This window comes from Hyperoodon ampullatus (genome assembly GCF_949752795.1).
Source record: "Hyperoodon ampullatus genome assembly, chromosome: 5".
Taxonomy (NCBI): domain Eukaryota; kingdom Metazoa; phylum Chordata; class Mammalia; order Artiodactyla; family Ziphiidae; genus Hyperoodon; species Hyperoodon ampullatus.
In genome coordinates, this window is record NC_136918.1 from 54,379,168 (window position 1) to 54,397,239 (window position 18,072).

General features: G+C 35.9%; 1 protein-coding gene and 1 pseudogene across 2 annotated transcripts in view; one reads left to right on the forward strand and one right to left on the reverse strand.

Moving 5' to 3' along the window:
- NAALADL2 (N-acetylated alpha-linked acidic dipeptidase like 2) overlaps nt 1-18,072 on the reverse strand; it is a gene marked incomplete at its 3' end in the record, with an annotated part of 1,068,176 nt that overhangs the window by 459,531 nt on the left and 590,573 nt on the right. The gene's annotated exons all lie outside the window — the stretch shown is intronic.
- Nucleotides 11,736-12,132, forward strand: LOC307054024 (leptin receptor gene-related protein-like; annotated as a pseudogene). Its single transcript has one exon. The product of its transcript is annotated as a leptin receptor gene-related protein-like (transcript).

An 18,072-nucleotide genomic window follows, 5' to 3' on the forward strand; every position in this document is an offset into this window, starting at 1 on the left:
TTCTGATCCTCCTTCAGGTGTAGATCACAACAGTGTAGCTTTTAACTCTATGCTTATTAGTAGGCTGAACTGAATCTTTCCCTTCAAGTAAAAAGGGCCAGAATGGAATGGGAAACTTTGTCCACTCCAGATTTAGTTAACCTGGCAAACCAGCTTTCTTACACTCTAGACAAGTCACCCTCAAGGAATACCACCAAAATTCTTAAACGTCAACTGTAAAAAACAAAGGCACCTAAACATAACCAAAATCCTCCTAGTTTCTGTTATTATTACAAATAAACAGGACTTTGCAGATATGATTATTACAAATTCAAGCACTACGTACCTTTGGCCTTCTAACAAGCCTTTCCAATGTTTTCCCAATTCTTTTTTTTTTTTTTTTTCTGGTACGCGGGCCTCTCACTGTTGTGGCCTCTCCCATTGGGGAGCACAGGCTCCGGACGCACAGGCTTAGCGGCCATGGCTCACAGGCCCAGCCGCTCCACAGCATGTGGGATCTTCCCGGACCGGGGCACGAACCCGTGTCCCCTGCATTGGCAGGCGGACTCTCAAACACTGCACCACCAGGGAAGCCCCCCAATTCTTAATGACAGAGCTCCGAGGAACTACAGGGACTCTTCTTAATCCTTCCTCTCAGTCAGTTTAGAGAAACATTTCTCCAAATTGGAGATGAATCTCTGCCAGCCCTAATTGATGCTGGAGACATATTCTCAATACTCAACTCCACTACTATAAAACAGCCCCTGCCTCAGAGTACTAAACAAGTCAAATAGTGGGGATCTCAAATGAACCTCAAGAGATGTCTCTCTCTGAACCTACTGCATTTTGTTTAGGCCCTTTGAGAGATAAACACCTTTTTCTCCTTTGTTCCTCTGCCCCATACATGTATTAGGTCAGATTTCTTAAAAAAGTATCATGCCAGAATTTCTTTCTCCCAGCAGGGGGAAATAATTCTAGAATTTGACAGTAGTCATCAATGTAACCAACCAGATTAATTAAATAATCCTCTGACAACTTTCAGTTGTTCCATCTCTCACAGTACTAGAAATGATTCTCAAAACACTGATTATTTGTCCCTATTGAATCAGTTACCACCTTCCTTATGGGTAAAATCTCCAAATGATGTTGGCAAAATTCACAGTGTACCTCCCATCAAGATTTATATAAACCCCTTAAAATCTCTTCTGGTAATTAATTAATATCCTATAAGTAAAGAAGCCCTTCAAGGCATTAAGCCCACAGTAGAAGACTGCAAGGCTTAAGGCCTCATAATCCTTTGTACTATCACCTGTAACACTCACATTTTACCAGTGAGAAAACCTAAGGGCTGAGAGTGAAGGTTCGTCTACCACCTCTGAGCAATAAAAAACATTGTTATCCCTGACACCTTGTTGTCCCTAACCCTCATTCATTACTAGTTACTAACATCTATTCCCACCAGAAGTAAATTCTTTACTGTAATTGTATTATGCAGCACATTCTTTTGTATTCCAGTTGATGAAGGTAGCCAATACCTTTTTGCCTTCACTTGGGAAGAAAAACAATTTACCTGGACAGTAATGCTGTAGAGTTTTACTGAGAATCCTTCTAATTTCTTATAAATCCTGAAGGCTGATCTGGATGATATGACGTTCCTTAGAGGGTCTACTTTGGTGCAATATGTGGATGATTTGCTTCTTTGATCTCCTTCTCAAGCCTCCTCACAGGAAGACAGAATCCACTTGCTAAAGCTTTTAGCCTTAAAGGGACATAAGGTCCCCAAAGAAAAATTGCAGTTTTCCCAATCCCAGATTTAATATTTAGGGCACCTGATATCAAAACAAGGGCTACATCTAGACCCAGATAGACTTCTTGTCCTATGTTTCCCAAAACTAAGCACCCATTGTGAGGTTTTCTCAGGTTAGTTGGTTACTGCCAAAACTGAATTCCAATTTCTCTTTTATGGCCAAACCTCTGTATGTTTTACTAAATAACCAACAACCAACCCAATTCAATGGGAAGTACCAAATGACATAGTCAAGGAGGCGTTAAAGGAAAGTGTGAAGAACCCACCTGCCCCTGGGCATCCTAATTATTAGATTCACTTTTTTCTTGTTTGTATATGAAAAGGAAGGGAATGCCCTTGGGCTGCTACCCCAAAACATGGGGACCAACATCAACCCATAGGGTATTATAACCAACAAATGGACTCTGTGGAATGAGGATACCCTCCTTGCCTTAAAGCCATTACAGCCACTGTTTTTTTTTTTTGGTTAAGGCCACTGAGAAAATCATGGTGTGATCCCCTTCAATCATTTTTATACCTCACACGGTAGAAGCCCTCCTGAATTCTCATCACATTCAATATTTATCAGCCAGCCACGTCACCTCCTAGTAAGCCCTTCTGTTAATTGCTTCTCACATATCTCTTTTACATTGTAGTAACCTTAATCCTGCTACTCTCCTCCACTGCATTATCACCAAAGTCCCTCAGGACTGTTTAACACTGACAGATCACCTCCTGACTCCTCATGATGATCTACAGGAAATTTCTTTGGGTAATGCTGACTTCTCATGGTTCACTGATCATTCTTATTTAAAAGTTGACGGTGGCAAATATGGTACTGGGTATGCTATTACAACTCCTTTTTATGTTATTGAGGCAGCACCTTTACCTAAGGCTACTGCAGCCCAACAGTCTGAGTTATATGCTCTTACATGGCCTTGTACTTTAGCCAAGGGCAAAACTGCTAATATTTATACTGATAGTAGGTATGCTTTTGAAGTAGTTCATGATTTGTGGATGTCATGGAAGCAATATGGCTTCCTTATTTCCAGTAGAAATAACATTTAAAATGGCTTCTATGTTCAGGAATTATTGGATGCAACACTTTACCTGCTGCTTTAGCTATTATTAAGATTCCCAGGCATTCTAAACTTGACTCACCAGAAGCTAAGGGAAATCACCTTGCTGACATTTCCACAGGAATGTTGTTTTTAAAGGGACCAACAGCAGCCAAACCTCTGTCATGGTCCAAAGGGATATTTCCCCAAATGATAACTTAGAAAAATTGGCTAGACAAAACTCAGAATTGGACTTAGGAAAGGAAAAATCAAGATTGGAAATTTGACAGTTGTTGGTTTGATAAAAAGAGAAAGCTCTGGTTTGAACCAATTAATAACCTAGTCCTACCAGAGAATATAAAATTCCCACTCTTCACCACTCTACATTCATTAAACCATTGTTCTCCTGACAAGACAATAGAATTCATGAATCAATATTAGTAGGAAAACATTATCAAGGCCACAAAAAAAAGCCTACTTCATTTGTCCCACTTGTCTGAAGTACAACCTCAGGAAGCCTGTTGATACTGCTATCAAATATTTTAAACTGCCTAATGGACCATTAGAGACCTGGGAAATGAATTTCACAGAACTTCCTCTGTCTTATGGATATAAATATGTTTTAGCAATGGTCTGGTATGAAATATTGTACTGCCTCCTCTTTGGCAAAAATCTTTTTGGAAAGACCTCCTCTCAAACTTCATAGTGATTAAGGAACCCATTTTACTGACCAGGTGTTTTGACAAGTCTGTGCTGTTTGGTCAGTTTACAACACTTTTACTGATTTAGTAGAATGTACTAACAGCATTAGTAAGACTCAGCTCAATCTGTAGAAACCCTCGAAATATCGTGCACAAAAACACAGCCATTGGTCTTTCTAAATCTAAGATTCACCCCTTTTGGAACTAGTAAACTCTCACCCTTTGAGACAGTCACAGGATGTCCAATGCATTTGGATTTTGCTTCTTTTGGCCCACAACTGATAAAAGGAAATATACTCCAATACTGCAAAGGCCTAATTGCTCTATTAAAAATAACTATGTTTTGGTAAAGCGATCTTTTCACAGCGATCTCTTGGAAGATGAACACCTTAAGCATCGCACCTTACAACCTGAAAATTTCATCTACTGGAAAAGCTATCTCCAGAAGAACCCTCTACAACCTTGTTGGACAGTCCCATATTGGGTACTGCTAACCAACCCTTGTACTGCCAAATTCCAAAGAACAGACTGTTGGATTCACATGATAAACCTAAAGAAACAAAATCCTGATTGGAACTTCACTTCATCTGGTGACCTGAAAATAAAGATTTCCTGCAATTGAAGCAGATGACATCTGATAAGACAGCTTTCCTAAGATATTGAGACAAGGCCTGTTAGAAGTTTGTCACCAAAACTTTGATAATGATATAACGCTTCAGATGAACTCCAATGTCTATGATGTTGATAACATATAGGACCTTAGATAAAAAGTGCATAAAAGTTCTCCCTCCTACCCCTCCTCATTACTTGAATGTCATCTTAGTAGGTTTTTAATCTGGTTACTTTCCCTCCAACATGAGACACTACACCCAGGAAAGGTCCTTCCCTGACATCAAGGGACAAAAAGCCACTGAAACCAAAAAACCTGACTTTTGATGAGTGATGCTATCAGAGAAAGTTCTCAATCAAAAGGGGAAAATGTAAAAAAATCATCATCATCATCAGCAGCAGCAGCAGCAGCAACCTCAATTAAAGAGAGTCAGGAGTCAGGAAAAGCGGAGCTCTCATGCCATATGATGACAGGAGAGCCCAACAGAAAGAAGAAAGACTCCTCTTCTTTTCTAGCAAGGACTCAGCCAATGGAAAGCCAGGACTCTTTTTTTTTTTTTTTTTTTTTTACTATACCTCACAACTTCATTTTCCTCCCTATAAAAGTGTTCTCCTTCCCTTGCCATGAAGGGACTTGCATATGGCTCACCATGGTCGCAGACTCTGAAGTGCAATTCTCTGTTCATCTTGAACAAACCCATTTTTTGCTGGAGATGTATCTGGCAGTCAATTTATTTCAGGTCAGTATATATGATTAGGTGATGCATTCTTTCCCTGAGCAAATATTCATCGATTCATTAGAAGCAGCAACATGTAGTAGGCAAAAGCAGTGTATTCTGGAGTCAGACTACCTGGGTTCAATTACAGACTCTACCACTTAGAAGCTATGCTATCTTGGGCAAGTTTCTTAATCTCTCTAGACCACAATTTCCTCATTTATAAAATGAGGATGATGACTGAACTTACTTCACAGGGCTGTTGTGATGATTAAAAGGGTAAATATATGTGAAACATTTAAAGATGCTTGGTACATTGTTAGCATTCAGTAGATTTTTTATTGTTATTATTCATACAATTAATCTGACAAATATTTATTGAGTATGTAGTATGATCCAGGTACTGTGGTAAGCATGGGATTATGTGGTTGCCACATACAAGGCCCTGTATTAAGTTCTATGAGGAATAAACAGACAGTTCAGAAAATGACTCTGCCTTAGTATGTATATTAGTTACCTATTGCTGTATAGCTTAAACAGCAAATCTCTCATTTCTGCTTATTTACATGTAGTGAATTATAAAAGCAGTGAATTCTGCTAATTAATACTCTCCAGTTCTTTCTCAATAATCAACTGGCAATAATCTTTACGACTATGACTATGGTAATAATTCTGGTTCTGTCAGAATTTTACTGTGTGGTTCATATTGTCTTGGCTGCTTCTTGCCTCAAGGCCCTTCTAATTAATCAGATATTCTTACTCTTTGCTTATGTAGGGAAGCAAAATTTGCCATCCAAAAATATACCTCTTTGGCATAAGGATTAATTTAGGGTGATTATTTTTAAGAAACAGAAGACTCTGGAAGTTTTTCTTGTTACCTCCCATTAAGTGCCCGAGAAAATTTAGATAAAGGGCTTGTTCCTGGAATAGAGCTCTCACCAGAGGTATTTGCAAATCATCAGGGCTAGGAGTGGTGGGGGAAACTTGGCAGGGCCTACTGATCAGGGTGCACTCTGTGTCCCTGTGTCTACACAGGGCCCAGCGAGCATTTGTTTACAAAATATTTGTGTTTCTGTCTCCTTGTGAATTGCCTTCCTCCCCTCTCTGAAGTTCTAAACCACCACCTCCAGCATCTTCTTTTGTCTTTAGCTGAAAATGGTATTTAAGGTGAGGATTTGGGCCATTTTACCAATTTACTCAGTTTTTCTGGGTCTCCCATGTATACATGCTATTATCAACTGTTTGATTTTCTCCTGTAATCTGTCTCATATCAATTTAATTCTTAGACAAGCTAGAAGGGCTTATAAAAGAAGAGAAAAAATTTCTTCCTCTTCAGCACCTATTTATTTCGGTAGTAGCTGAGCAATGCAGTCATTTTTTCCTCTCCTGCCTGAGTGCACTGTGGCTGTATTTATGCTCTCTGAGAGCTTGTCTCTGGTGAAGGAATTCTCTCCATGATATCACAAACTTCATTCTTCTTTTTACTATAAATGGCAAATATTCCTATTCTTTGTATTCTCTTAGTTACTATGATAATTTTATGTTTTGAATGTGAGTTGGAAAAGGCCTTTGTTGGTGTCCTCACTCTCCTAATTTTACTGAAGACATTGATTTTGTATTCCTTTGAGCAGTCATCCTGGAATGTTATATTAGAAAATTTGAAGAGTACCCTCAATCTGGGAAGATGCTTTGTTTCCTTGATTAATTTAACTGCATCATTATAAATTAGGTTTTGTTTCTTTGGTTCCTACATTAACAAAAGTGTGAGTGGAGATGTATCCTTCAACCTTACACTTTGTACAAAAATAAAGTTTTATATCATGCATTGCCGATTAATAGGAATTATTCATACTCCCACTGCTAAATCATAGTTCCTACCAATTTGTTTGTACAATGAAACATCATTGTTATCATCAGATTTATTTTCCATAGGAAATTAAACATAAGCAGGAAATACAGTGTTCCTTTTTCTCATTATGTAAAAGGAAAAAAATGAGCCTCTCAGGCTTCATCTGGGTCATGTTGAACAGACCATGGCCAAGAACAGAATCTAGTGTCACACCAAGTCACATGTTTTCATAACCAGGAGGACATTTTGACTGTGGTCACTGAATGACCATTCACTAATCTGATTAATCTGTCAAGCTCTAAGCTCCTATTTCATAATCTTACTTTTGAGTATATTAAGAGAAAACGTTGATGTGTACAAATAGATCACATTAGTATAAATGAAGGCCCCCCAAATCAACTTTTATTCAAAAGCACAAGAAAAAGAAAACACAAAAAGGAAAAATGATGTTACTGATAAATGTCACTCAAATTACCTCAATTTGCTAGTAAATTTGATTCTTGCTTTATCTACCTTAAAACGTAAATAAATCCTCAATACTAGGTTCCTTTTTGAAATCATACACATATTTATATTCTGTACTCATCTCTGACTTCAGCCACAAAAGATATAAGATAGTTTATATCTATAATGCAAATATATAGGTTATTATCTATTATGTAGATTTATTTACTATACTTTCTTTAAATAGAGTTCCTTATGATTATTTATATAATATTAAATGGCAAAAAAGATACATAAGCAACTCCTCCATAAAACAGGTTAACATAATCTTCTGAATTAAAAAAAATACAGTCATTAAACCAGCTTTGGTAATCATTCACAAAGTAAAACAATTCCATATCTATATCATACCTTGTAAATGGATCTTAATAGATATGAACATGTAGCTTCAATATGCCATAGAAAACTTTACTGACCCTGTGACAGGTGTGAAACTTTGTGATATTTCATTCTTATAAAAATTTTACTGTGGAAAATGTCAATGTATAAACAGGCAAAAAGAACAGGACAATAAAACTCCAGGTAGCCATCGCCCAGCTTTACAAACTCACCAGTTTGGGGGCGTCCTGTTTTTCATCTACACCCCACCTAACAGGATTATTTTGAAGTAAATCCCACATATTCTTTTACTTCAGTTTAAATATTTCATGGTATATATCATTAAATAGAAAGACTTTTTCTATATTATATCTGCAATACTATTATGCCACTATGAAAAATTTAAGATTATCCCTAATATCAATTTGTTTTTTTCTTAACTGTTATTTTGATTCAGTCAGAATCATGGAGTCCAGTTAGGCCCACACATTGCATTGGGCTGATAGATCATTTGTCTCTTTCATCTTACAGGTAGTCCCCCCCCTCTTAATTCCCTATGACTTATTTTTGAAGAATCTGGTCATTTGTTTTGTAGAGCTTTCCACAGTATGGATCTTGCTGCTTCCATCCTCATGGTATCATTTAAAAGACTTGCTTCTGTGCTCCCTGTAACCTGGTAGTTAAATCCAGAGTCCTGATCGGGTTAGATTCAGAGATTTTACAAGTACACTTCACAGATGTGGAATTCCATCATGAGGCACATGATGTCTGTTTCTCTCTATTCCTCTTCTCCTCGCACTCTTTCTTATTAATGTCCACTGTTGCTTAGTGCCTAGATTCATTATCTCATTGGGGGATTACAAAATCGTAATATTTTAATTCTATCACTCTTTCTTCATGTATTAGCTAGAATACTTCTACAAAGAAAAGGTGTTCCTGTGGCACAATGTTTTACAGGAAAGTTAGGTTTAATGCTTAAGTGTTTCTTCTATTTACCCATATTCAGGCTGATGAGTTGGTTATCTAGCAACTTCTGATGGTCCCCAACAGATTTATATTTTAGTATCACTATTCATTCAAGAATTGTTTCACTTTTGAATATGTGAAACTCATTCAAATTTAGTTATCTTAGAGTAAAAAAAAAAAAAAAAAAATTAAACCAAGACCATACCTTTGGTTGAAAAAGAAAATAAAAGAATAAAATTAAAATTCTAGAAGATTTGCCCAATATACTGAACATATAATTTGTGTTAAAAAGCAGACATTCCCCAGTTTTTAGAAAGCTAACAGTACTAATAAATGGGCAATAAAGTAGAATAATATAATCTCACTAAATTTTACTTCCAAAGATCTACAATGTTTTGTCCTCTTACTATGTGCCAACATCTATGCCAAACCTTTTGTGTGATTTACCCTGCAGAATACTCACAACTTTATAAAAAATAGATTATTACTAACACTTACACTTGAGAACATCTAGCCTTGTTAGAAAGGCTGAATGATGCTTAATATTATACTTATGCCCTGTTTAACCTTGGGTCCCTGAAATCCCTAGGGGATCTTTGAATGGCTCAAGGAGATCCATCATCCTTCTGAATTTACCTGTGTGCATGGACATTTTTCTAGAGGGACTCCATATAATTTTAAGCAAATTTTGAAAGGAAACCATAATCTCCCAAAAGTCAAGAATCAATGCAATACCTGGGTTGATCAACAAGAGTTTGATGAAGACATTGAGAACTGAGAATCTAGTTGATTTTATTTGTGAAAACATTCCACATATCTACCTGATATTAGAGGCAGTAGCTAGCCACCTTCCTTTGGATATATTTTTCTAATATGCATGACTTTATATCTAAAAACTTACAGAACCTCAATGTATCTTCTACCCAAGTTGGAAGATGTTTTTCTGATGCCAAATAAGATTTAGTCATAGACATTGCTAGATGTTATGTAATCTAGACTTGAAGTCCCAGTAGGTATGCATCTGTTAATGCCATGAAATACAAAAATCTGTTGTATTTAATTATAAAAGAAATTCTTAAAACTGTTTCAGAAAATAAAGATCTCTAAGGAAAATGCCATCATAATTAAATAAAATATAAAGATGTCAAATAAACACCATTCACTTTAATATATGCACTTGACAAGAATACCAGGCATAAACATAAGACTGATTTCTCCCACCATCCCTAACTATGAATTTCTTGATAGACACACACAAGTCTGCTGGTGATTTTCTCACATAACTTTTTTACATTACTCATATCAACTTTAGTCAGTTTCAACAATACTATTGGTGCTATCTGAACTGTTTTTCAATGAATTGGCCATTTTTTAGTTTAACTCTGTGTCCTTCATCCTACACTCTACCTCTAATTGTTAGAAATAAATCACAATATCAGATATTTGCTACTGATAGAATTTCATAGGTACACTCAATGTCAACTTATTGACAGTTTTAATACTGTATTCGAAGTACAGATCATTCTTTTACTAACACACAAACCCACAACCTTTTTGCCCTGATGGGTATTCTATTTCATTTCTGTTTAATGGTACTTTTTATCACTCTATTCATTAGGATAATCAACCTGGAACCACTAAAATGAAACACACTAAATGAAATGCTGCGGGGGACAGATTACCAATATTTCTAATTAAAGATACTGTTGACCATAAGCTAATTAGAGTAAGCAACATTTTAGGCATGATACAGAAACTATAAAAATATAAATTACTAGGATTAAAGATAGTGTGCTAGTAGAAACTATCAGGCTATATAAGGTATGTTTACATTGAATTAAAGATAACATTGGGTTGGATTCGTTTCAGTGGAATTTTATTTTATTTTTTTAGGTATCTAATTCCTGGAAAAGACGACACTTGGCAGAATCAATATTTAGATCCAAGAAGGAATAGACACTGCATCCACAATCCTCATCCCTCTTTTTTCCCCTTTGCTTCTGTAAGTTAAATGGAGAATTGAAATATTATCTCATTGATACAAGAAATGTTTAAACCTTCACTTAAATGACTCAGGTGAAGACTTTTTTTTTTCCTGCTTGAATGAATCTATTTTATTTTTGATGGAGATGTCATTGCTAATGTCCAGGGTGAGGGGTAATATAAGGAAATGAATGCTCACATTTTTACATTTTTCTAGACAATAACTGAATAAATCTTTCCTATTTTAACTTAGTGTAATTCTAGAATATATTAAGTCTTAGTCTGGAAGCCAAAAGTTAACCCTTTGGAAAACAGAAGGATGGAAGAAGAGTAACTCTGATCATAGAGGTCAGGTCAAAGAACAGGCCTTGTTTGTCAGGGGCATACTCTGTGACATCAAACACTAGCTCCAGGGAAGAGAAAAAATATTTCCTACAAGACACTAGGAAGAATATGTTTGTCTAAAGCTAAAAACAGAAGTCTTTAACTGAATTCTAAAGCAGAATGAAACATTTGAGATATAACAGTAAACTCAGAACTATATAGAAATATTTTCATTTTCAAAATAAGAAAATGAATAAATGCAGAAAACTTTGTTCTAATGAAACCACTATTATGCATCGTAAAAATTCTAGACACGTATTTAAATATGTGATATGTAAGCATTTAGAGAAGCATATGTGGATCAAAAGAGCCCAAACTGGTTCAATAAATACAAGGCATGATAAGTCCCCCTCTCTTTTTTCTTCATTTATCTCTGTTCTTCTTCAATAATAATAAAAATTCAAAAAAAAATAATAAAAAGAAGGAGAAGTAGGGAGAAAGAGGAGGAAGAGGAGGAGAAGGAGAAGAGAAAGAAAAAGATTTGTCTGATAGATACATAGATATTTTAAAAAATATATACTGATTTTATGTACAGTGAATAAGATGGGTAAATATCAGTTAGAACTCATAGAACAAAAGTATATTTAAAGTTGGTGGAATAAAGATTTACAAAGATAACTATGAATGAAAGAATTATTGAAAGAAAGGTAATATGTTGAATTCTGGAGACAAGTAGCACAGTATTACTAAGAGCAATGTACTAAACCACATGAAACAAATAAGAAGATATATTAGTGACTGTCTGCATTTAGGTAACCAAAAAATTAATTACCTAAGTATGGGAGACGGGAATCAAGGTTGGACAATAGTTCAGTTAAAGGGGAAAGAAGGGCGGGGCCATAGCAAGAAACCAGAAGCAGCCGCAGCCCCAGCTCAGGAGACATGGCGGGCGTTAAAGCTCTTGTGGTATTATCCTTCACTGGGACTATTGGGCTGACTTTTCTTATGCTGGGATGTGCCTTAGAGGATTACGGTGTTTACTGACCCTTGTTTGTCCTGATATTCCATGTCATCTCTCCCATCCCCTATTTTATTGCCAAACGAGCAACATATGATGCTGATTCAACAAGTAGTGCCTATCAGGAACTGGCTTATTTTTTCACTACCGGAATTGTTGTTTCTGCCTTTGGATTTCCTGTTATTCTTGCTCACATGGCTGTGATCAAATGGGGAGCCTGTGGCCTGGTGCTGGCAGGCAATGCAGTGATTTTCCTTACAATTCAAGGTTTTTTTCCTTGTATTTGGAAGAGGAGATGCTTTTAGCTGGGAGCAGTGGTAGCAAGTGTTTTATTCTGAAAAAATGTATTTAATTTCTTAGAATTCATACTGTATGTATATGTGTGCACATGTGGCCTTTTACTATGAAATTTAATATGCTGTTTTTTTATACCTTTGTAATCATGTTCACTTTAAGGAGGACTACATGGGGAAAAGGTTAGTTTTATTCCCAGCCAGTAGACCTCTCCATTTACTCAAGTTGAATTATGTTATTTGTTTAGCTGTTCATAGAGTCTTGGTGCTCTGAGAAAATATGTTAACACAGTCTTGTAGACAGTTGCTCACTCAGTGTGCTGCATCTCCACCTTTTCCCTGGGGATGTGCTTGAGTGGGCACATAGCACTGGGGCTGTCTCAGCTCTGCCCAGGACTTCCAAGATATACCTGTGGCCCAGAGAGACAGAGGCGGCTCCCTCTTTATGTTACAGACTCTTGCTTCTCCAAGTGTGGTCCATAGACCAAGAGCATCAGCATCTCGAAGCATGGTCCAAAGGAGCTTATTACAAATGCATAGTCTGAGGCCCCACCCTCAACCTAATACACTTTGATGAGATCCCAAGTGGATCGCATTCACATTAAAGCCTGAGAAGTGCTGTCATGAAGGAAGAAGCATTGCCTTCCCCTTGGCTGAACTCCTTAGCCTCTTTGGGCATTAGCTGCTTGTAAAAACTGTTTCCCCTGACCCTCATGTTGAGGCCTACTTCAGACTATCCTTGGTATTTGTGAAATGTCCAAACCTTTAATTTATAGCCTGTTCCTCAAATTTGTGAAGTGTTCTCAGTAGGGAACAGCTGTGGCTTCACATTGTCTGAAAGGCAGTGGCTGCCTTCACAGTGCTGGGGGGACGAATCCTCCACTGGGAGGCAGGGGAGGAAGGCTGGGCTGGAACTGGCCCCTGCTTTAGCAGGATGGGGAAGAATGGGTAAGTAACGCTGTTTAATTTCCCTTCATAATCTGACATTTCTCCCCAACTCCTTCCCTACGCTGCTCCCCACACACCCTCACCAGCCCCTCCAGTGCCCCAAACACACACACTCCCAGCAGTTCTGATTTGCCCTAACTTCTTCATGGCTCGGCTTCTCCTTCTTATAGAGATGTGGAGCCAAGTAAGCAAGTAGAGTGTGAGCTGCTTTATCTTATTTACATGCGATATACTTATTGTCTTTCATGCCCTGTAGGACTTAAAATATATATATATATATATATATATATATATATATATATATATATATATATATATATATATATATATATATATAAAAACACTTTATGCCACTTTTAAATGAGTCATTGAGAATTCATGTCATGCTGGGTCCTGTAATCATAGGTTTTCTAGATCAACTTTTTGTCCAAGACCTATCGAGGAAGGGAAATATGGGAACTAGAACCACGTGTAGAATATAAGCAATGATTTTAAAGCATTGTTAATGTGTGATAACTGACATACATTGAAAACACTGAAACCTTGAAGTTTGTAACTCCTTCATATTCTGTAATGATGCTGGGATCAGAAGACAAGAGTAATATCTAAAAGGATAATGTGCAAAGTGATATTTTAGCCTTGTGCATGATTTTATGTTTTCAATGTACTATGTATGTATAGAACTGTTAAAGTTGTTATTTCCAATATTTATATTAGAAAAATTATATAGACACTTTATAATTTTAACAAGCTTTTTTTTTTTTTTTTTTGCGGTACGCGGGCCTTTCACTGTTGTGGCCTCTCCCGTTGCGGAGCACAGGCTCCAGACGCGCAGGCTCAGCGGCCATGGCTCATGGGCCCAGCCGCTCCACGGCATGTGGTATCCTCCCGGACTGGGGCAGGAACCCGTGTCCCCTGCATCGGCAGGCGGACTCTCAACCACTGCGCCACCAGGGAAGCCCCTAACAAGCATTTTTAATAACACTGCACTTACTGTATTGTAATAAATTTCACTTTTAACAGAAAAGTTTAATTTTAAATGTTTTTATTCTGATGTCACCTTGATTAAAAGATAAAAAAATTTCTTGGTGCTCTGAAATGTGCGGTTGTGAGCAATAGTCTGTCCTGCATGAGAATAATAGCAGTAAGTTGTAAGATACCATTTTGGATGTGTAGTTGGCTTGTAATAGCTTTTCTTTTCCTAAGATGTAGATACTGTTTAATTTATACTACCTTTTGCAAAAGTGCCCTTGTTGCTTATACACATTTAAATAACCAAGGTAGCCTTAATGTGTAACCTTAAAGCTTTGCCTCTGGATTATATTTCCAGAATGATATAAAGTACTTGCATATAGAATATTTGTAGTTATTCCCTACTAATGGAATGGTTTATCAAAGTGATAGATTATTGGATTTTCTATATGTCCGAAACAGAGGCATTTATTCTGCAGCACCTAAGTGTCATTAAAGTAATAAATGTCAGTAAGGAAAATAAATAAACAAAGGGGAAAGAAAATAATCACTTTATGGATTATAGCTTCCCTCAGTGGCGAGGTGGTTAACACAAAGTGAATTATGGGAGTCTGAACAAGGGTGTTGATGGTTTCTCTTCACTCCTCCAGCTCAACTACTTTCAGGTTATTACCCTTGGTATTTTTACACTAATATAAAATAATTTTTTTAATGATAGTAATGGATTTAGTTGAGAGGAGCTTCATGTTAAGCACTCTAGTTTACTGCAATTAATTAAAACTTAACTTGTTTGATTTTGTATTACTTATTTCAGTTGATAATCTCTTAAAGTAGCAATCTACTTATTACACACATACATTATTTTTTATGCATTACAAAAGATAACCTAGTTTTCTTTTGGCAATGATTGCAGAGAAGTTAAAGTTTAACTCGACAAAATCATTACTTTTATAAAAAGGGAAGCATTTGGTCTAATCAGAAGATTTTACAAAAAATAAATATTTCTTTCACAAATTCATCTCGATACATGCTGCATGGCAAAACAAAATTAAGTCAACAAACTTATAACTTCCTAGGTACAAAACATTTTGAGAGCTACATTATAGTTAAAAAGAACTACTGGAAGTCAATTCTTCATGGGTCTCACACTTCTGTATATCTTGTAAGCAGAAGCACTGACTGCCTTTGTTCTGGGTTATCATTTCAAGAATGTTTTATATAGTAAACAGACATGGAAAACAGAAACAGTATCTTTCTCTCAAGTTTAATGTTCCTCTTGGGTGACATAATGCATTGTGTGTGCTGATGTCACCTGTCCCTCTTCATGTCACCCTGAACAAATTGGAGACTGGGGAAGAGGCAAAGGAAAATGCTGATATTCTGGCTATTGCTATTGTGGTAAGTAATAGAGTTCTTTGTCTCTGACTGTGAAGGCCTGTGTCTTCTGCCAGCAACCATGAAACAATGGCAGGCTTATTTGTTAGCTGGAAAGTAAGGTAGAATCCCAAACCCTTCACAGCTCTCAGGAACATATAAAACAGAACTGCTGCCTTTAAAAGGGGGTCAATCTACTTAGGGAGAATACTGATGGAATAAATCAGAACATACATATAAAAAATAAAACATTTAATAGCACATAAAATTTGATCCAAAACATATGAAATATTAATTCGAATGTGATCTTCTGAATAAATTAATGTTAAAACTTTTAATTCTAAGATGATTTACTTATAATAGTGAGTCCTTAACTCAGTTATATAAATCTTTGGAGAGCTACATATAGTGAAAGGCTACTGTCAAATGTACAGTCTTCTAATAAAAAAAAAAAAAAGAAGTCCATATTTTCTGAAACCACCCCCAAGGGAAGATAATATGTACATAATTAACCATAGCTTCTTACAAATACCTCTCCCAGGGCTGCTGGTATTTAAAATTCCACAAATTGAAAGCCATTTTCCATTAAAAATAATAACCCTAGAAGACTATAATAAGAAAGATCAATAATAACAAGTGTTGGCCTGGAGAAATTGGAATAATCGTATACTGCTGTTGGCAATGTAAAATTGTGCAGCCAGTTTGGAAAACAGTTTGAATGTTCATCAAAAAGTTCAAACATAAAATTGTTTTTATATGATTTAGCAATTCCACTCCTGGTTATATATCCAAGAGAATTCAAAGCATGTATCCACACACAAAAAGACTTGTACATAAATGTTAATATTAGCATTATTCATAATAGCCAAAAAGCAGGGAAAAAGTCTATCAATTAATGAATGGATAAACCAAATATGGGATGTCCACATAATGGGAAATTATTTGGAAATAAAAAGGAATAAGATACTGCTACATGTTACCACATGTAACAGTGAAGCTTGAGAATATTATACTAAGTGAAAGAAACCAGTCACAAAAGACAACATATTGTATTGATATTATTCTATTTATACATGCATTATATTGTATTGCACTATTCCATTTATATGAAATGCCCAGAATAGAGAAATCCATAGAATCAGAAAGTAAATTAGTAGTTACAAGATAGCCTTCTCTGGCCCCTTTCCTAAAAAGTGGGTTAGTCTCTTCCTAAGTGACTCATAGCCTCTGTATTTATCTCTATTGTGTATTTTCTACACGGTGCTACAAATGCCTTTAAGCAATTTGAGTACTGAGACTGTTTCATGTTATGCTGCTGAATCTTCAGTATTTAAAACCATTCATTCATTCAATACATAGCTTTGAGTAGCTACTATATGCCAAGCAATAAGGACACAGCATAAACAAATCAAGATTTCTGCTTTGTGGAATTTATATTCTAATACGATACATAGTAAGTTCTCAACAAGGATTTGTTTAATAGAAGAATGAATGTGAAAAATATTTTTTTTAATTTTAGAATCAACTGACAATCTATAAAAGAATGACTACATTTACAATAAAATGTTAATGGAAGTGAACATTTTGTCTTTCTGAGTTTATACTTCTCAGGGTCTAACAGATTTAATAATAATTTTGACCAACACATGGATGTCAACCCTCTTACTAAATTTATTCCATCACACAGTATTAAAAGCATCATTCTAGATTTAATTAATCCCATTTACAAATAGTGATAAGAAGCATTCAAGCCATTAAAATGAAAGTGATAATTCAGAGGCAAAATAAAAATCTACTTAGATTATCTGCATAATTAAATTTACATTACCTCTAAAATAACAAAACATGTAGAGGGTGCATTCAGTACTTATTTATAAAGAAATCTAGTTAGGGACTTAAAAACATCTTATTAAAATTAATTATAGCACTAACTGATTTAATGCAATATGTAAAACCACAATTTTTTCAGCACTTATGGCATAACTATGCTTTATCTACAGTGAGTGAAGCCAACATTTATACACAATTCATTAAGTGCATTTTGTAAACTTGAAGGTAGTCATGATTAGCCATCTGTTATATAGTAAAATAAGATTAGCATATTAGAATTATCAATTTTATTTTTCTGTAATCTGCTAAGATTGGGAATTCAATTAAATAAGCTATATGGCTCTTTGAAATCTACAATCTATGATTCTATATTCCATACATTCAGTTGAGCTATTCTGACCTATATGTTTTCACATTTTAGAAGTACATATTTTTTTAGGATAGCATTTTTAGCACTTTCTTCTGCAGACCACTATTGTCCTACAAAAATATTAAAAACTGGTTTATAATGGGGAGAAGGGGAAGTCAAAGAAATTTGGGTAATATTAAATTTAAAAAGTTAAAGTGGTTAATTTATTGAATGATTTCTCAGATCCTTATCATCTGACAGATTCTTAAGTAGGGGAAAAGAGAGTATCCCGTTCAACTATAGGATCGCTTTTTTTTTTGTTTGTTTCTTTTAAACATGCCCATAGGCTTTCCACAAAACTCACTTTGGGGGGCTTCCCTAGTGGCACAGTGGTTAAGAATCCGCCTGCCAAAGCAGGGAACATGGGTTCAATCCCTGTTCCAGGAAGATCCCACATGCTGTGGAGCAACAAAGCCCATGCACCACAACTACTGA